Source organism: Callospermophilus lateralis, unplaced genomic scaffold (genome assembly GCF_048772815.1).
Source record: "Callospermophilus lateralis isolate mCalLat2 unplaced genomic scaffold, mCalLat2.hap1 Scaffold_279, whole genome shotgun sequence".
Lineage (NCBI taxonomy): Eukaryota > Metazoa > Chordata > Mammalia > Rodentia > Sciuridae > Callospermophilus > Callospermophilus lateralis.
In genome coordinates, this window is record NW_027513499.1 from 849,737 (window position 1) to 872,128 (window position 22,392).

Genomic DNA, 22,392 nt, shown 5'->3' on the forward strand with positions numbered 1-22,392 from the left:
TTAAATGCTTCATCACTGGATGTTATCAAACGGAGCATGCTGAAAATTTCTAAATATTCTGATAACATAGACCTATGTCTCCTGAAATAATTCCTGAAAAAAGGAATTTCCCATTTTCATGTTTGATATGAAATGGAAATGGCTAATCTTAAAAGCAAAAATAAAACAACTTGTTGCTCAAATAATTTGTAATATGATATGTGTCATATTTAATTTGAACAAGGAGCTTAAATCAGTTAATCACACTTCCATGCTTATCATTGCATCTATTTTTTAAATATATATATTTTTAGTTGTAGTTGGACACAATACTTTTTATTTATTTATTTATTTTTATGTGGTGCTGAGGACAGAACCCAGGGCCTCACAGGTGCTAGGCAAGCGCTCTACCACTGAGCCACAACCCCAGCCCTCATTGCATCTATTAACATGATTTCTGACATATTTTACTATTAAAATGGTAAAAATATGTAAATATGTGGTAGAGTTCTATTATAGTACTGTTTCAGTGTTATATGTCAAAGCACAACTTCCCCTTTGTTAAAGAATGGGGACCACTAGTTCTTGATGGCAGTTAACAGTGTCACAAAGGAGGTAAAACAATGAGAAAATTCATATGATATAAGATATGGGAAAGAACTTGGAAAAAGTTCTACCATAAAGCAACCATTAATGATTATTATAGGAGCATATCATAGAAGACAAGAAAACAAATAAATGCTGGGCCCAGACGTGTAAGTACATGCTTAAAAATGCTACAGGTGATAGTTATAAAGAGTAAATGGAATATACACATATATATGTATGTTTGTATACACAAACACACACATATCTTGTCTAAGTACACTGATATCTGCAACTTACTTTGAAATTAATTTAAAAGTCAGATAGTCCAAAGGAAGAAAAATATGATAAAGCAAGTACAGTAAAATATTAAGAATAAAATAAAAGTTGTAAGTGTAGAAGTGTCCAATAAGACTTAAATTTTTGATAAGTATTTGAAAATTTTTATAATGAAATTGTAGAAAGTAACCTTATATACTATAAATGTCATGCCATATAATCAATGAAAAATACCATTCAATATATCTTGTTATTTTATTCTTGTTACTCACTTACATAAGATATCTTTATAGTATATCATGTAATGCAAAAATTCCAAAGTAAGTTTCTAAAATTTAAAACATTTGTGTACACCTCTTCAAAATTTCATTGTGAATGAAATCTCTAATTGTTAAAGGTGTCAAATTATAAAATCAAAGCAGACACATCTCCTAGAAATGGTATATCTTTAAAACACATTGCTTTTGGCTGGGCTTGGTGGCACATGCCTATCATCCCAGAGGCTTGGGAGGCTGAAGCAGGAGGATCTCGAGTTCAGAGCCAGGCTCAGCAAAAGTGAGGTGTTAAGCAACTCAGTGAGACACTATCTCTAAATAAAATACAAAATAGGGCTGGGGATGTGGCTCAGTGGTTGAGTGTCCCTGAATTGAATCCCTAGTAACCCCATCCCCCCAAATAGATCACTTTTCCCACTAGGTAAATGTTCTTAATATGAATTGAAAGCTTTGAGCATTAAGATTAGCATAAAGAAGTTCAAAACTGGACACTTTTGAAGTGCTTTCTCCTATAACTGAAGAAAAATAAAATGTAAACTACCTAAAAGATTCACTGCTAAAACAAAATGAACTTATTTTTTTCTTTTAAGTTAAAATAAACTTTGTACATCTTAAGAAATGTGAAAGAAATACAAATAAGTAGATCCTGGTGTCAAATTCTAAAATACAAGAAATGACAAAAGCTTTTCAACAACGAACAAACAAACAAAAAGTCTGCCTTTGTCTATAGTAGAAAGTATTAGAATTGTTTATCTAGAATAGCAAAGGAAAATGTAACCTAAAGATACAACATTTATATTTGTAGCATTTCAATTTTCAAATAGAAATAAAAATAAATATTTACATACCTAATATTATTTTTTAGAATTTTCAAGCAACTGAAGCGTTTAAAGGTTGTGTGAGTCTTCTGTTCTTCCTGGGCATCTTCTTCATGTTTTCCATAATAAAAGTCATTAACTAATATGATCAATTTTCCTTTCTCTGAATCAATAGTCTTATTTGTATTTGCTGTATTTGAAAATTCTGTTTTAGCCAGTCCCAAAAAGTTATTTATCATTTCTGGACAACAATGCTGAGAAAGAAAAAAATTAGAAGCCTTGTTTAAAAAAAAAAAAAAAAGCAAAAATTATTCTGTGGTTACAAGTAAGGTCAGGCTATGTAAAACTCTGCTTGGTAATACATCTGGAAAAATAGTCACCAAAAATTTGTGGTGCATATACATATTCTAAAAATCTCAAATGACAAACACTATTGTCTTAATAAACAAAAAAAAATTTTTTCAAAAAGAAATGAAAACCCTTAAACAGGACTTGGCTATAGATGTAATAACCACTCCTTTGCAATTTATCTATTCAGGTGTAACTATTTAATAATAATTTGTTGCTTGGTCCAAAATTATTCATTTCACATCTATTTCGAGAGTACATAAAGAAATATTTCATTTGCCTTGATGTATATTTTTAATTATCAAGTAACACAAAAAAATTTTGTAAGACCTTAACGGAACTAGACTTTGACCCTACTAACCTGCTATTTCTTAGACTCAAGGTACTAGAAAAGGTATTGAATGCAAAGATATATAAGACTAATCTTCCTTCTTGAAAAAAAAAAAAAAAAGAAAGAAAGAAAGAAAAGAAAAAAATCCACTTTTTTACATTAGGTATAAAAGAAAAGTGTTTTTACATCTTAAAACCTAGAATGCTAAATATCTGAAGAGGAAACTTATCTCTTCGGGAGTAAAATCACAATGTCACATAAAATGATTTTAATATGGAATTTGTTCATATGTGAGCTTTTCCTTTTCTTTTTCAACAAGATAGAACTAATTCTATCTTTTATTTATTTATTGCACATAACATTCAGTTGTATAGTTTTTACTTAAAGGGCAAGCTCAGGAAGATGTGCATTATAATATTTTTTAAAATGCTAATTCCTGGGCCTCACTTCAGAACAACTAAGCTACAATGTCCAGAGATAGGGCCTAGAAGTTAATATATTATCTATTTTTTTTTGATAGTTGTAGATGGACAGCATGCCTTTATTTTTTGTTTATTTTTACGTGGTGCTAAGGATCGAACCAAGTGCCTCATACATGCTACGCAAGAGATCTGCCACTGAGTTAGAGCCCCAGACCTAGAAGTTATATTTTTTAACAAGCGGTAATTCTTTTACAACTTAAGTGTTTTCTATATGTGTTATGTGCTAAACTGGCATCAACATAAGAAAATTTTAAACTCTTAATACACCTATTTCATTTCTAAGATAACAACATCCACTTCTACCACATGTGAAATGTTAGACAACTGGTGGAACACTCTGTATTACAAGGGACAGTGGGGCTTTCTGGTCCAAGACAGACTTATAACATTTCTTTCAAGGTTGCATTTTACTTATTTTGTTTTACTTATCAATTTATTAATCTGAAAAGAAAACACACACACACACACACACACACACACAATCTAAAATAGATACAAAGAAAAAAAATACTAAGTAAAATGGGCCACAAATAAGTGGTATTACTAACCTATGTTAAGGAGTTGAGGTTTCACCCACATGCAAAATTAGGACAAATAGATTAGTTCTCTAATACAACATGAATCTCTGTAGTCTTCCATTCAGAATAAATTATAATTGAAATAGAAATACAACATAAAAAGGGAGGTAAGAAAGGTTTTGCTATTTATGTTCCTATATTCTTCTTGCAATATTACATAATATCTGAGAGCTCAAACTTAGGAAATTCAGACTATTTCTAAGGAGTTTTACAAGACTAAGTTCCTTCTTTTAAAAAAATGCTACTTTCTACTTTAAGGATAAATGAAGAAAAACATGGTAGGGAATAAAACAACTAGCATTATTAGAAAAATTACTCAAAATGTGTATCTTCTTACTACTACTAATATGTATCACTGGCACCATTTTGACAAACAAAACTCTTCACTTATTTGAAGGATTCCTTGGAGAAAGATCTCAAACAATGAGAAGTTATAATGCACAAAAATAAATAAAAGAGAAAAGTCTTCCTAATAAGAAATGCAGATTATTTTGTGTCCCAAACACAAAATCTGGCATTTAGTAGAAGTTATTCTGAGTCATATTTAGCACCTGATTATTTTCTGAAATCTACAAAATAGTTTATGAGAGAGTATGTTGCAAGGTTTATATTCTCCAGAAATGTCTAATTGGAAATTAAAGTTGACCTAGAGTAATAAATTACTATATATATATATATATATATATATATATATATATATATATATATATATGGCATATAATCAATTACTTGCTGTTCTTTTTTTTTTTCTTTTACACAAAAGACAGGATCAGATTTTTAAAAATTAACATACAAATCTTGTTCACAACAACTTTAAAAATTTGTTTTTAAATTGTAGTTGGAAACTATACCTTTTTTTAAATTTATTTTTATGTGGTGCTGAGGATCGAACCCAGTGCTTCATACGTGATATATGAGTGCTCTACAGTGAGCCACAACCCCAGCCCTCACAGTAACCCCTCACCAACAACAGGTCATCTCTTAGACCTGGAAATCTGTCATCTCTACCATGAAGCCTGGATGACTTTAAACAATTGTTGACCAGTCTGACACTTCATGATCCTAACATCTCTGGTCCCAGTAAGAATGCTAAAGCACTGCATGATGTTGCTGAAAACTTAGAGACTGGGTTCTGAGAAGGGGAAAAAAAGAGGCTGAATACCTAGTTTTCCTCTTCCTCTTCCCTGTGCACAAACACAAAACATGCCCTTTCTACAGAAATAAAATTGCTTTAGAATCCCACCTTATCCCAGAGAGAGATTAAGAAGTAGGACATCAAGGGAAAAGGAGAAGGGAAAAGGAGAGGGAAAAATGAATAACAGAGAGGTAAGATAAATTAGAGACAAGGATAGTAGTAAACAGATACCGCAAAATAAAAGAAGGGAAAGAGAGGCCAGTAATGAGAATAGCAAGGTTTAAAAAAAGAGAGATTAGGATTAGAGAGAAAATGTCAGATATAGCATGCAAAGGAAAATTCATTTTGGACATACAACTGTATGGAATAAATATTTTAAAATATAATTCAGGAAAACTGTGCTAAAACAAAGGAAGACACAAATATAAAGGCAAAAGAATACACTGTACACTAGAGAAGACTGACTCAAACTTTCTATAGTAAGTTATGTCACTATAAAATTATTAATGTTAAAAATATTAGTCTAATATAGATAGATAGATAGATAGATAGATAGATAGATAGACTGGGATGTAGCTCAGAGGTAAAGTGCCCCTAAATCCCCAGTATCAAAAAAAAAGAAAAAGAAAAAGAAAAAAAAAAGAAACTTATTACTTTCTAGATGAGACCCTCTGTAATTTAGTGAGACCTTGTTGCAAAAAAAAAAAAAAAAAAAAAAAGAACTGGAATGTAGTTCAGTGGTAAAGAGCCCCTGAGATCAATTCCCAGTACCAAAACACAAAGTAACAAAAACCAAACAACAACAAACACTGAACACTAGAATCAAAAACAAAACACTTTTTGAACATTTTAAAATGTTAAGGATACATTCATGATACAGTTATGAAAGCTAGATTCTTCTGTATCACAAATATCAGCTAAGTAATGAAAGATATGGATTGAGATGTGATTATATATCTAGGACAGAATAAGTGAAGATAAGGATATGTAAAAAGTTTCATCAGTGGATACTAAACTACAGTTAGATAGGAATACAAGTTCTGGTATGCTATTATTACATAGTAGGGTGTCTATAGATAACAATAATGCACTGTACACTTTAAAAAGCCAGAAAAAGGGAGTGGAGATTATGGATCAGTGGTAGAGTGCTCACCTGGTGCGGGTGAGGCACTGGGTTCAATCCTCAGCACCACATAAAAATAAATGAATAAAAATAAAGACATTGGGTCCACCTACAGCTAAAATTAAAAAAAAAGCCAGAAAATTTAAAGTTTTCACCATAAAGAATTGATAAGTGTTTGCAGAGTAAAACATTAAACAATGGACACATATCAAAGCATCGTACCCCATTAATATGAAAAATTTTATGCTTTATGTACCAGTCAAAACTAATGTAAATAAAGACTAAAATTATAATGAATACTCTGGAAAAGTTTATATGCCAAGCAAATAATTTACTTATTATTTTTAGTGTACCTATCTATAGTATATCTTACTATATCATACACGTATTTTCAAATTTCTACCTAATAGTAAAGAAAACAACCTACAGACATTTTTGCTAAAGAAAAAAAAGTATTCATCAGCACTTGGGCTTTACTATAAGAGGTATGGTTAGAATACCAATTAACTAATAATACAATGAGAAAAATGTCTAACTTTAAGAAATTCCTAAAGAATAAATGAAATAATGTATTTATTCAAAGCTTAGTTTTATGTTTGACACATGGAATCAAATAAATTATTATAGGATATTTTAATATTTTTCCATTGGAAAAAAATCATTAACTGTGATATAATGAACTTTGATTTATCAAAAACTTCTATTTAAGTTTTTTTAAATTATTGATCTAAAAATTACAATATTTTATGGAAATTATATTAAATTTTAACTAAAATATAAAAATATAAAAGCTAAAAAGTAAAAAAAAAGTCCCCAGTTTTCTATTTTTTAATTTTTATGATCAACACATTATATTTATACATTTTTGAAACAATGTGATTTTTACATTTTTATGATGCAATTGTGTGAACACAATCAAAATCCTCTTCTAATATGAGATATAGAATGCATTACTGTTAATTATACTCACCCTATTATGCCATAGAACATAAGAATTTGCTGTGCTTATCAAACTATAACACTGTACCTGGTGACCAACCAATTTCTATTCCATTCCCCCTCTACTTGTCCCCATCTCTGATGACCTCTAGTCTATTTGATTTCTATGAGATCAACTTTTTAAAACTGCCCACTGCCTGAGATCATGTAGTATTTGTCTTTCTGTGCCTGAAACTCTCCAGTTTTAAACATTTCCTTCCTAGATTTGTGACTATGCTTTGAGACTTCATTATTATAAACACATACATTATTCAATTGCATTCAATTTAGTTAAATAGTATTTCTTACACATTGTCCCATTTTATCTTTCATAGAGATACCCTCCTTTCATAAAATGTTACAGTGTTCCATTACATAAATCTTTTAATATTTTGGTTATTTCCAGTACAAGTAATCACAAATAATGCTATAACATGTAAAAGTCACACATGGAATAAGGTTGCCAATCTCTCCAGGCCCAGAAATGTGTACGTTTTGCATGTTTAACTGATTCTATTTTGTATACAGACTGTATGCAAAATAGAGGGGAAATAAGAACATTCATGCCTACTTCTATATGTGGAAAGAAAATCAGGAAGGATATAAAACTGGCAACCAGGTCATAAGAGTCTGAGGTAAAGATTCTTCCCATACACACCTTCCTATTTTTAATTTTTAATAATGTGACTGCTACCTAGTAAAAATAAATAAATAAATAAATAAACAAACAAACAAATAAATAAATAAATAAATAAATATGACTAAGAGAACATAGTAGCAAGAGATCTTCCAAAAATGGTAGATTAGAGGCATTATACACTTGCCTGCATCTCCTTGAAACCAAATTAAAATAACTGTAACATAGTTGCTCACTGAGATGAATGTCTATGAGAAAATACCAGGTTTCAACTGTGGATAGAGACTTGGAGAAGCCCAAATAAAATCGACTGTGGAAGACAGAATGAAACAAAATGCACCAGTGCCAATCCCAGGGAAGTATGCCCCAGAGGTAGAGAAGAAACAGAGTCCCAACAAACATGACTGGCACAGGATCCAGCCTCCTGCAGAAATATAGGCTAAGCAAACAACAGTACAGTTTGCATGTTAAATTGGCTCTGTAGAAGACACCTGTACTTCTTTGCATATTCTCAGTTTTATAATTTGGAGCCATCTTAGAAAAGGTCGTATTGTCTGAGGTTACTTACTGCTTCAGCAATCAGCATATGTAGTAACAGATGGTGCTTCTCATTAAACCTGGAAGTTTGCCAGACGCAGCTCTCAGAGTCTGGGGAATGAGCAGTCACATGTAGCCAGGACTGGAAACACCAGAAAAATGGACTGTGGATTATGCAGAACTCACCACCATCCCTTCCACCACAGATCTTTGAGACTCTATATCCTCTCTCCATCCTTGGGGGGGGGGGCATACAGGGACACTCCACAGAGCTAGTATTAGCTCTACCCTCCAAGTACTAAGCTCTGAAGAGAAGATTTGGGGAGTTCCACATTCTGACATGCCATGATGTCAGCATCAGCTCTGCTCTAGAAGTGCATAACACAAATAGCTCCAGAGAGAATTTGTTTCTAGGGAACTCTGCATTCCACACTAGCTCATTCTGGTGTACAAAGCAGCTGAGAGGTATTCCAACTGAATCAAGCCACAAATTGCTACCATCAGTCAACTGACTAGTACCACAAAAGAAAGGAGTAAGCCCCAGTCTTTTCTCTGTCCAAGCAGCACACAGACTAAAGACAAAGAAATTCTCTGATCAGCACAGTCAAAGAGTTTCTATCCTTCCTTCTCACTTGGGCACTCGAGGGAAAAGAAAATTTTCATTTTTTTTATTCATAGTTTTACTTTTTTTTTTTTTAACTCAGGGGTACTTTCAAAACTGCACTACATTTCCAGCCCTTTTCATTTTTTCAGACAGGTTCTCTTCAATACTGGCTTTGAACCTGTGATCCTCCTGCCTCAACTTCCTGAATAACTGGGATTACAGGCATATACCACCACACCTGGCTTAAGTTTTTGTTGTTGTTCTTATTTTTATGTGCTGTTTTGTGCTTATTTCCCTTTTTTCCTCTTATTTTTTTTGATATTGGGGACTGAACTCGGGGACACTCGACCCCTTGACCACATTCCCAGCCCTTGTTTGTGTTTTATTTAGAGACAAGGTCTTACTGAGTTACTTAGCGCCTTGCTAAATTGCTGAAGCTGGCTTTGAACTCTTGGTCCTCCTACCTCTGCCTCCCAAGTCACTGGTATTACAGGCATGTGCCACCATGCCTGTATTTTTCTCCTCTTTTTAATATGAAATATTTTTCTTCTCTTCCTTTCTCCCTTTTCTATTTTACTTTTCTCCAACTATATTTTATCCCTTTGATTAATTCTATTTTTATTATTTAACTGTTTGTTATTTAATATTATTTTTCTTCTTTCTTTTCATTTGTTGTGGTATTACTGTTTTTAGTTTTTGGATTTTACTTTATTTATCTATCTCATTTTTTCTTTCTTCTTTGTTCCTCTTCTTTTTTTTCAGTGATTGAGATTGAGTCTGATTGTGTTGAACACATCAGCTGGGTGCTCTGCCACTGAGCTACACTCCCAACCCAGCTGAGGGGAATTATGCCTTGCTTGGGCCACACTTAAACCTTGGCAGATACTTCAACTTAGGGAATAGGAGGAATAAAAGCCCACAGACTATAACCTGTCCCCAAGCAAGCATGGCAAGGTGGGTGAATCTGAAGTCCCTCTTGGGAACCCTCACTACTATAACAAGAACAGAAGAAATAGCATAACTGTTATAGGCACCATAAGTATGGTATATGGTGCCTCAATATATGTCATTCCCATACCCTATCAGACAGCATATTGCTGATAGGGTTGGAGGTGAGTGTGACAGTGGAGGGAGCTGTAACTGGCCATTGTTTCTCCCCATGAAACAACTAGAGATGCCCTGAATGTCTAAACAAAAGATAAAGGCTCCAGGACATCACCACAATTGGAACAGCCAGTAGCAGAACTGCTTCCAAGTTAACAACCAAGATCAACAAAGCCCAGGGGAAACCCCCAACACATACCTGATAGGGGCTTCGATTCCCACTATAGGAGTAATCACAGAGAGTACACTCTATATCTATTGCTGTCTATAGCAAAATTGCCTGAAATACCAGACAGACTACCCTCTTGCAAGTCCTATAAAGAAAATAAATCACTTAGGCTCTGACATATTATATATTATGTAAAAATCTTTCACCACAGCCAAAGAAGCCACAGGAAAGTACACAAGGAAGTACAAATTGAATTAAATGCAATACTAAATAGAAACCCAGTAACCCAGGGCTCACCAAGAAATAGTGGAAAAGAGTGAAAGATATCCATCCCAGTGGATGAGCAAATCTCAACATACAAACACAAGAAATATGAAAGCACAAGGCAGTAGAATAGCTCCTGAGGTTTATAAATCTCTAATAAATCTGTAATCCAAAGATATAAAAGTAGATGAACTACTTGACAGAGAAATTAAAAGAATAATTTTTTTAAAAACAGTTCAATGAATTCCAAGAGGATATAAGAGCTGAATGAATTAAGGAAACCAATGCAGGATATGAATGAGAAATTTGATAGACAGGGATTTTGAAACAGAACCAACCAGAATTCTTGGAAATGAAAAGCTCAATAAGTCAGATTTTTAAAAACTCACTTGAAAGCCCCACCAAAACATTAGATAGACCAAAAGAAAGAATAACAAGACTTAAAGAAAAAGTTGAGGAGTTATCAGATTCAGAAACTAATTTTAAAAAATCAGTAAAAATGAACATAATATACAAGATCTCTAGGATACCATTAAAGAACCAAACACAGGTATGATCAGAAAGGATGAGGGAGAAGAGCTACAGATTGAAGGCATAGAAAGTCTATTCAGCGAAATGTCAGAAGATAGCTTCCCAAATCCTGGAAAAGACATGGATATCCAGGTCAAAGAGACATAAAGAGTCCCAACTAGCCAAGCGCCATGGTGCTTGCCTGTAATCCCAGCAACTTGGGAGGCTGAGATAGGAGGATCATGAGTTCAAAGCCAGAATCAGCAACTGCCAAGGCACTAAGCAACTCAGTGAGACCCTATCTCTAATAAAATACAAAATTGGGCTGGGGGTGTGGCTCAGTGGTTGAGTGACTCTGAGTTCAATCCCCCGTATCAAAACAAAACAAAATAAAACAAAAAAAACCCCAAGTAGACATAACAAAAAGAAAAAAGAAAAGAAAAAAAAGCTTACCCACAACATATTATATTTAAACTCCCAAAAGTACCTAACAAAAAATATTTATAAAGCTGCAAAAAAGAAGGGTCACGTCATATTTTAAGACAAAGACATTAGAGTAACAGTGGATTTCTCAGAAGAAACTCAAAAAGGCCAGAAGGGCAAGGAATGATGTATTTCAAGGCCTAAAAAAAAATAAATGTCAAACTCAATTACCATACCCAGCAAAGTTTCCCAAATCAAAGGAAAAATAAAGAACTTTCATGATAAGCATACATTAAAGGAATTCCTGACCACTAAATCAGCATTATAGAATATACATAAGGGAATTCTACACAGAAGTGAGGAAGAAAGACTAACACAAAAATAATGACACAGGAAAAAATAAATTTCAGTAGACGAGATTACAACAGCTAATAAGAAAAAAAAAGGAGAGAACCAAACAGTATTAATAAAATCATCAAATTTCTAAGATCAATAAAAGAGCAAGACACAACATAGAACATTCAAAACAACTAGGAAAAAACTTCAGCCTCGGCTGGGGATGTGGCTCAAGCAGTAGCACGCTCGCCTAGAATGCGTTCGGCCCGGGTTCCATCCTCAGCACCACATACAAAGATGGTGTATCCTCCAAAAACTAAAAAATAAATATAAAAAAATTCTCTCTCTCTCTCTCTCTCAAAAAAAAAAAAAAAAAAACTTTAGCCATGTATGGTGGCACATGCCTGTAATCCCAGCACCTGGGCAGCCTGAGGCAGGAGGGTTGTGTGTTCAAAGTCAGGTTTAGCAACTTACGAAGACCCTAAGCAAATCAGTGAGACTCTGTCTCCAATAAAATACAAACAGGGCTTGGGATATGACTCAGTGGTTGAATGCCCCTGAGTTCAATCTTTGGCACAAATAAAATAATTTTAAAAATTACAGAATAACAAGAAAAAAGTGCACAAACACCTTTTAATAAGAATTCTCAACATAAATGGTCTTAATTCTTCAATTAAAAGGTGCAGATTAGCTCATTAGATTAAAAAAGAAGACCAAATAATATACATTCTAAAAAACTCACTGGCAACAACATACACAAACTGAAAGTGAAAGGGTGGAAAATGATACTGTAAGCAAACCAAATCCAAAAGCAAGCAGCAATAGCTATACTCATAGATGACAAAACAGAAAAAAACAAAGGAGGTTATTACATATTGATAAAGGAAATTATTCATCAAGACACATTAACAATTACAAACATATGCACCAAACATAAGAGCACCAATTTTATAAAACACCACAGGACACAAAGGGAGAGATGGGCCTAATAATGAGTAACCGCAGTTCCCACTTTCACCCTACAGACCAAATAAAATCAACCAAAAAATCATCAGGGGTGAATTATACCATAGTTCAAATAACTTAACAGACATATACATCTAAGGGCTGCAAAACGTGTATTCTTTTCATCAGTGCATGAAACTTTTTACACAATAGATCATATTTCTGACCATAAAGCAAGAGTTAACTAATTCAGAAAAACTGAAATGATTACTTGTATCATATTGTATCATGATGGAATGAAACCAGAAATTTGTAACAAGAAAAACTGCAGTAATTATATCAAAACATTGAGACTAAAAATACACTGGTGAACAAACAGTAGGTTATGGAAAAAATCAGGAAGGAAATTTAAAAATTCCAAGAATCAAATAAAAATGAAAACATAATATAGTAGAACCTGTGGGATACAGTGAAAACAGTACTTTGGGGGAAGTTTATAGATATGAATGGCTATATTGAGGGAGGTAGTGGGAGGAGATCCCAAATAATAACCTAAGATAAATCTCAAGGTCTTTGAAAAACAAGAATAAACTAAGGGGCCAGGTGCAGAGGCTCACACCTATAACCCCAGTGGCGTGGGAGGCTGAGGCAGGAGCATCACAAGTTCAAAGCCAGCCTCAGCAACAGTGAGACCCTGTCTCTAAAGAAAATACAAAACAGGGCTAGGGATGCGGCTCAGTGATTGAGTGCCCATGAGTTCAATCCCTGGTACCAAAAAAAGAAAAGAAAAAATAAATGAAACAAAGAGCTGTTTCTTTGAAAAGAAAAATAAAATTGAAAAACTTTTACCAAATTTAACCAAAAGAAAGAGAAGACCCAAATTAACAAAAATAGAGATGAAAAAGGTATACTACAAAAGACAACAATCATAAGATCCTTCAGGAAAATCTGGGAAAACTACATACCCCAAAAAAATGGAATATCTAGAAGAAATGGAGGAGATTCTGAACACATATTTTAAAAATCCAATTAGATCAGTAATGAGCAATGTGACTGAAGCAGGAGAAAAGTCTCCAAACAAGGAAAAGCCCACGCCTAGACAGATTCAATGCTGAAATTTACCAGACTTTTAAAGAACAGCAATGCTTCTTAAGCTATTTAGAAAAAAAAGGAAGAAAATGTTTCCAAACTCAGCTTACCAAGCTAGAATTACCCTGCAACCAAGACCTGATAATGACACAACAAAAAGGAGAAAACTATATACTAATATCCTTGATAAACATAAATGCAAATAAATGCAAAATCCTCAATAAAATACAAATCAAATTCAATGGCACATTAAAAAGCTTGTCCACAAGTTGGCTTCATGAAAGGGATGCAAGGATGGTTTAACACACACATTTCAATAAATGTAACATAGCACATTAATACAAAAATTAATAGAGGATAAAAAAACTTGATCTCATAGATAAGAGAAAAAAACCTTTGATAAAATTCAGTAAAGCTTCATGATAAAATGCTCTGAATAAACTATATATAACACAATCATACTTTAACATAATAAAGGATATATATCATAGCCAACATCATACTGAATACAGAAAAATTGAAAGTGTCCTTTCTAAACTCAGCAACAAGGACCTGGAGTTGTGGCTCAGCAGTAGAACGCTCTCGTAGTGCATGCGGGGCACTGGGTTTGATCCTCAGCACCACGTAAAAATGAATAAATAAAATAGAGGTATTGTGTTCAGCTACAACTAAAAAATAAACACTAAAATAAATAAATAAATAAACTCAGCAATAAGACAAGCATACCTATTCTCACCAATCTTTTTTTTAATTGAATATGACAGTGGAATGCAATACAATTATAATTTTTTATAAATACAACAGTGAAATGCATTACAATTTTTTTTTTTATAAATGACAGTGGAATGCCTTACAATTCATATTACACATATAGAGTACACTTTTTCATACCTCTGGTTATATATAAAGTGTATTGACACCAATTCGTGCCTTCATACATGTTCCACCACTCTTATTCAATATAGTAGTACTTAAAACCTTAGCCAGGCCAATCAGGCAACAGAAAGAAATAAAAGGGATAAAGATAGGATAGGAGGAAGTTAATGTATCCCTTGATTACAGACACAATTCTATATTCAGAAAATCCTAGACTCCACCAAAATACTCTTAGAACTGACAAATTCAGCAGATTTGTAAGATTTTACAAAATGCACACACAAAAATCAGTAGCTTTTCTAGACACCAATATCAAACTCACTGAGAAAGAAATCAAAAAGCAATCCTATTCACAGTAGTCTCAGAAAACAAAAACTAAAATACCTAGGAATAAATAAAACCAGAACTGTGAAAGACTTCTATAATAAAAATGACCCCAAAGAGGTATAAACATAAAGAACTTGAGGAAAAAAAGAAAAAACTAATGGAACATGGGAAGGCTTCCCATGTTCATATTAGGAGAATATAATTTAAATGGCTATAACACCAAAAGTGATCTACATGTACCATGCAATCCTTATGAAAATATCAATGACATTATTCATAGAACTTGAAAAAAATTCTAAAATTTGTATAGAATCATAAAAGACCTAGAATAGTCAAAGCAATCCTCAGCAGAATGCACAATGTAGGAGCCATCACAATACCTGACTTAAAAATACACTACACAGCTATAGTAACAAAGATATGTACTGACGTAAAAACAGACATGAAGGCTATGAATATAATAGAAAAACAAGAATAAAGCCACAAAACTGTACCGTTGAAATAGTGAGCAAGAACTTTTCCTTACTTATTTGCCACAGAACCCTTCTTTTTCTTATATAATCTAAAAAATTCCTTAAAATCTGAATTTCAGAGCCTCCTAAAATAATAAAATGCTCAAACTAGTTTAAGAGAATTATATAAACTATGCTCTGAACTGTGTGTTAAAACAATTATTTCATATGAAACACTTCACCATTTGAAGTTTATGTCTGACATTTAAAAATTAAAATGTGGCATGTACATGTTGGCGATTATGAAAATAAGGCAACAAAATTTCTAAGTTATTAAAAAATTAAACAAATGTTTTCTAAATTTGAAAAACAATGTGACCAATAAAATATTGATTTTTTAAAATAAAATAAGAATAAGCATCCATTATAAATATACGAACTTAATTTCTTAAATCTGATGATTAAGGAATGCCAGTCTTACATAATTACTATGAAAGCAGATTTTTATCTAAGCTAAATAGAAATTCCATTATGAGAAGATTTCTTATCTAAATATTGAGATAGACCATAGTGACTGTAAATCTCAAAAAATTCCTTTTTGAGAGGGGGAGTCTCACTATGTTGCCCGACTGGCCTTGAACTTGTAATCCTCTATCCTCATCTTCCCAAGTAGTTGCAAATATAATCATGTGCCACCATGCCTGGCTTCAACCTTTATAAAAATTAAATTCTGAAAGTTTTACCTTCATGTGATTTTTCAAAGGATCCAAAAGATTGAAAAGAATATTGCACTTTGGACAAGCTCTTGGAAAAGGTGTTCCATTTTTAGATTGATTTGATGAGGTGTTTGCACCTAAAATAAATTCAGAACATTTATGATTCAAAACTCATCACTTTTGAACATTAAATAATCACTAATAGTTTCAAAATTTATAATAATTTCTAAAATTTATGTATAAATACTATAGTAATTTTTATAGTATAGAATGTCAGATTTCATATTTACCTTTTGATGGCATAGCCTGGGAAGATGTCAGTGAAGGAGGTTTAACTGAAGGGAATTCAGCTGGAGAATTTGTTCCAGAAACAACCTCACAGGGCTTAGGCTTTTTTGGATTAGCACTGTTTACTTCAGAAGCAGAAGGATGTTTTGATAAAAATGAACTTTCATTCACACCTACAATGATTTAAACAGTGGAAAAAATATTTTAGAACACCTAGAATACTATTCATAACTAAGTACAAATACTTTGGAGTTAATTTACAGATAATATAATTAATTACCATATCACACAAATAACAACAAAAATTAAGTGATCCAAACTCAGGGCATATACAGAAATAGTATAAACATTTATTATAAACTCCAAGAATTAAGATAATTTGTAAAATAACCTTTCTATGCAAGAAATTCTAAATGTGGCTTCAAACAGAAATACATAAACTGCTATTATAAAAGAAGCCAGACCAAAAATTTTAAAGCAGAAAACACTGAACCAAGTTCCCAGAAGTAAATTACTTTTGGATACTTAAATGTGTTAAAATTTGTTAAAAAAAAAAGAAAGAAAATCTGACAATAACTTTTTTTTGTTCCAAAAATTGATACCCTCATATGCTTTTTTATTTTGCAACTTAAAATGTCTACTGCAATGTTAGCTCTTTTCTCACCTAACAAACTGAAGAGTGGTCTACTGACAGCTTTAGGTGATTTTAACCACTTATTGCCATGTACAAAGTGGAAACAACTAAGTTTGAATAATATTTTACTCATTCATATGAAAGGGCACATAATGCAGGGAGTTAGTATAAGGATTTTCATACTATGTTCCCCAGAATTTAATGGGGTCATTTTAGGGAATATATTGGGCATGTCTGACAAAAAAAAACACTTTTCCATTTTATTTATTTGATATTCACATAAAATTTTGTTTGTACAGGGATTTCATTAAAAAAAAACCTCTTCCATTTAAAAACCATTGCCTTAAGGATAAAGAATTTAGACCTATTTAGAGCATTACTAAGAAAAATGGGGATATTTAGACTATAACCAAGCCAGGCAAAGTCCTTTTAGAAAATAATACACAATGGGCTTTGTAAAAATGGATTCTAAAACTGTACATCATATTTTAATAATGCCAACTATACACTAAAAGTAAAAGCAGTGAATAAACTACAAATATTCTTGGCTTTTAAGTCAGACAAGATAAGTTCAAATCCAGACTACGACGTCAGTCTCTAGTTATGCACTCTTAAGCTTATTTAATTAATTTTTCTGAGTTTAAGCTTCCTTTTTTGTAAAATAAGTTATAATGCCTTATTTTATAGAGCTATTTAAGAAAAAGATAATATACTTAAAATATCCCAAGAAAATATTTGGTACATAAAAAGCACTCAGTAGAAAGTGAAAGCTACTATCATTACTAACTAAATATTTCCCATCTTTATTTTAGGGGGAAAAATTATTCCAACAGATATAATAGTAAGAGCAAATATGCCATAAAAAAAGTATTATAGTAGTTAGCTTCTTTCTTACATCCTTTGAGATAACATAAAAATGATCTCCCACTAATGAAGCACTCTATTACAAACTGCAGGTCCATAAGACAGATTCCATGAGATCCCTTTAGCATTCTTGTGAGAGGTTTAGGTTACCTGAAAAACCACTAAGTGCTAGCATTTCAAATGAATCAATTGATTTTACAACAGGCTAAATAGTAGAAATAGATTGCTTTAATGGAGGAATTTAACAGAAGAAATCTCAATGTTAAAAAAAGTCACTTGCATTTGATTGAACTTCTGATTCTTTAACTTATCTCCGTTCTATTAGGCTGTGCTATTCCCTACTTTTAAGAAATTCTATCTCTGCCAGTATAAATCCTATACTCACTCAAGATCAAACTCAAATTCAGTCTTCTCTGAACCCTCATAATTTCTACCGTGTGTTACTGAACATCATAGTACGTATAATTATTAATATTTATCATACATAACTGCTATCATGTCATTTAAACCTTATAAATGCATTTTTAAATTTACTTATCTTATTTGGCCATCAGAAAAGCCCTGAATAGAATGGCAATCATCAAGAATACGACAACAATAAATGTTGACGAGGATGTGGGGAAAAAGGTATACTCAAATATTGTTGGTGGGACTGAAAATTGGTACAACCACGATGGAAAGCAGTATGGAGATTCTTCAGAAAACTTGGAAGGGAACCACCATTTGACCCAGTTATCCCACTCCTCAGTTTATACCCAAAGGACTTAAAATCTGCATATTAGAGTAATGCAGCCATGTCAATGTTTATAGAAGCTCAATTCACAATAGCTAAAGTATGGAACTAATCTAGGTGTTCTTCAATAGATGAATGGGTAAAGAAAATGTGATATATATATAATGGATTATTACTCAGCTTTAAAGAAGAATGAAATTATGGCATTTGCCAGTAAATGGATGGAGTTGGAGAATATCATGCTAAGAGAAATAAGCCAACCCCGAAAAATCAAAGGCCAAATGCTTTCTCCAATACCTGGATGCTAATTCACAATAAGATGGGAGGCACCAGAGAAGAATAGCATTACCTTAAATTAGGTAGAGGGAAGTGAAGGGAGGGGAGAGGAGGGAAGGTGATGTGGGGATAGGAAGAATCATAGAATGAAACAGACATTATTACTTTATGTATATGTGATTGCATGAGATATATGTTTCTACAATATGTACACTAAGAAAAATGAGAAATTATATCCCACTATGTATATCAAAGTGCATAAATGCATTCTTCTGTCATGTATAGCTAATTAAAACAAATTTTAAAATTAAAAAAAGCCTGGAATAAACTATATTAAAAATTAAAATAAAGGGCTGAGGTTGGGGCTCAGTGGTAGACTGCTCACCTAGCATGCGTGAGGCATTGGGTTCAATCCTCAGCACTACATAAAAATGAAATAGATACTGTGTGTCCACCTACAACTAAAAAAATATTTTTTAAAAAAGAATTTAAGTAAGTCTCCAAATGGCTGATTCAGGTATGGTGAATGAATGCATAATATAAGAAAAATAAGTACCTCTACTTTGAATAATATCAGAAAACAAAAGTGGAAAGAGGTAAACTGACTAAACATTCTCCAGATTAGAGGTTCAAACTTACTTCTTTCAAATTACCTTATTTACTGCTCAGACTAAAGTTTCATTCTTTATATCAGAAAACCTGGCTAGAGAATAGGTGTCATAATCCTTACTTTTAAGAAGTTTCAAGAATTCATATCTTCTATGAATAAAAGTCCATGCGTTTGTAAAACCAGATTTAGCACAAATACATCCCCATTTCTCTTTGGGTCTTACCTACTTTATTAACTAGAAGTTTACTAGGTATGTAGTGACACCAAGAGAAGTGAGTATCAAATATTGTGGAAAAGAAAAACAGTGGTGTACATCTAAAATCACAATGACTCATGAGGCTGAGGTAAGAGGATTGAAAGTTTGAGGGCAACTCAACAACAGCTAGTCTCAAGTAAAAATATTTTTAATAAAGTTCTAGATCAGTGGTAGAATGCTTGCTTAGCACATGTAATGCCCTAGATTCAAATCCTCTATACCACACACACAAAAAAGAAAAAACATTAAGCATTATTGCTATGGAAAAAGAATGGACAGAAGTTGAGTTTGGTAGATTCTTCACACTGATCTGTTTAGTAAACAACCTAAAAACTCCAAAAAAATCATATACATCTCTACTTCATCAAATATTTGAAACACATATAAATTGCCAGTACATAAAGATTAAGTACTTTGATTACAGAAAATTTTCAATAAGACAAAATTTATACTATACAAATGTATTTTGATTAATGAAGAATTTTGTTATACCCTCAATGAACTTAAAATCTTCTTCAATAGGTAAATTTCATTACTTTTTCAAATAGCATTTATTGAGTACTTACTATGTACAAATCATTTCTTTAATGTGGTTACTTTACACTAACACTTTAAAATCATGTTTTACTATCATATTGAGACCATTTATTGGACTAGAGTGACACTAACCTAATGAAGAAATCAATAATAACAAACACTTTTTCCCCTAACTGGTCATAGAAACTAATTTTTAAAATAGAATATTTAGGGCATATGAGGACCTCTATAATTCATATAAATTACTTTAAGGTGTTAAGTTTGGCTCCAAGTGAGAATGAGTTCAAAGAAGTTTAGCCAAGATTTTATATAAAGTTACCCAAAAAGGCATTCAAAAACTATTAGCACAACTCCATGTTACAATATATGAAAGACTTCACAAGAGGATTTGAGCTTCAAAATAGAAAGTTAATTCCATAAGCAAATTCATCAAGTTTTTCTTTTATAACTTTTTGGAAAAAGTACTAATACCAACCTGCTATAGAAAGTGTTGGTCCCCCTTGGTAATGTGATAATCCTGTCTCCTGGGTCAAGTCAAATAGTAATTCTGAAGAATTATTAGATACAACTTGTGATGAGCTCATTATGTAATCCTGTTAAAATATTTCAGAGAAAGAATATTACATTTATTTATTATAGTTATAATTATTTTTCATAAAATTTATAAATGCAAATTAATTATATGCCAATATTATAAGAATAACCTTTGATGCCTCAATTATTAATAAGCTTAAAAACACAAAGATGATTTCTAATTTGCCAAAATTATAATTTACTAAAACTTTGAAAGCAAGCTAAGAGAGCTGGTTTATTCCTGACTAGCCAATTAATTTGAAGGAAAAATTATAGTCCAACATTTTCAAGATAAAAGAAAAGTAAATCCATTTTACATTAATAACAGTGATACACTCTGAGAGGGATTCTAAAAATGCTGTATCACCATCAAAAAGCAAATAATAGAACTGGGCAAAATCTTGGGCTAAACAAGGAGAGAAGTATAAAACATATTAACATGGTTATAAAAGTTAAAAGTTCTTGTGCCTCTAAAAAATTCTGCATCCTGGTGTCTGGGGTGTGGCTCAGTGGTAAAGCACTTGCCTCCCACATGTGAGGCACTGGGTTTGAGCCTCAGCACCACATAAAAGTAAATAAACAAAATAAAGATACTGCATCCATGTACAACTAAAAAAATATATTTTTTTTAAATCCTGCTTTCAAAATATCAATACAAACAAACAGAAACATTAAGGACGAATGTATCAGACAATATGAATTTTGGAACCATGTTTCTTGGAGAATGTTATAAATCAGAAAAGACTGGTCCCCTCACTCTTCCTATCATCCCACAGAAAGCTGTGGTAGGCCAACCTCTCCTTTAATAAGGCAAATATAAAAGCAACCTGGCCAGTAGGCTGAATAAGTAAGAATGCCAAGCAGACAGGGAACAGAATAGAAGTTATTTACAGAAGTGATCTGGGTCAGCAGCCCTGCTCCTAGAGACCAGAGCCTCAAAGGAAATTTCAGGCCTTCCATGAGGAAAAAGGGTGGTTCAAACTAGCAGGAAGATCTCAAGAAAAGAGAAGTAAAAAGTATGAGATGAACTGTGCTGTGGTCAAATATACAGTAATAAATACATTTATGTGAAAATATACACATATATTTATTATAAATAATTATGAGAATTGTGGTCAATAAATTTAGGAATATTCAAATAGCATTGTATATTAAAAATACTGACACATACACAAAACACACACCACAATATTATGCTCCAATGCCATTTTCATAAAAGACAATCATTGTTGAGAGTAAGCCAGACCACTCTACATGTTGTAATATATAGCAAGCAAGTTTTAAGATTAACAATGCTTAAAAATCAAACTGGAAAAAAAGACAGCTACTTTTAGGAAAAAAAATGGGCAAAGGACATAAACTGAGATAATTCAAACTAAAATGCAATGGCCAATATATTCAAAATACCTTTTTTTCCAACATACTAGTCAAAGAAATGCAAATAATAGTGTTTACTGTATTGGCATTCTTCAATACTGCAAAATATATAATTAGCAGCTACTCTTAAGAGTATCAAGATCAAAAAAAGAATTAATAACTGCAGAAAACATAAGACTAAGAATGAACTACAAGGTGAGATCATGAATAGGATCCTGGAAAGAAAAGAAACATTAATGAAAAAACTGGTGAAATTCTAATAAGTTCTGAGGTTTAGTTCATATTAATTGCCTGTGATAAAAAGTTAACATTGGGGGAAAATGGGTAAGAGAAATATAGGAACT

The 22,392-nt window shown here is 32.4% G+C and overlaps 1 pseudogene; it reads right to left on the minus strand.

The window, feature by feature from the left end:
* LOC143640449 (zinc finger protein 280D-like) overlaps positions 1–22,392 on the minus strand; it is a 50,687-nt pseudogene that overhangs the window by 23,940 nt on the left and 4,355 nt on the right.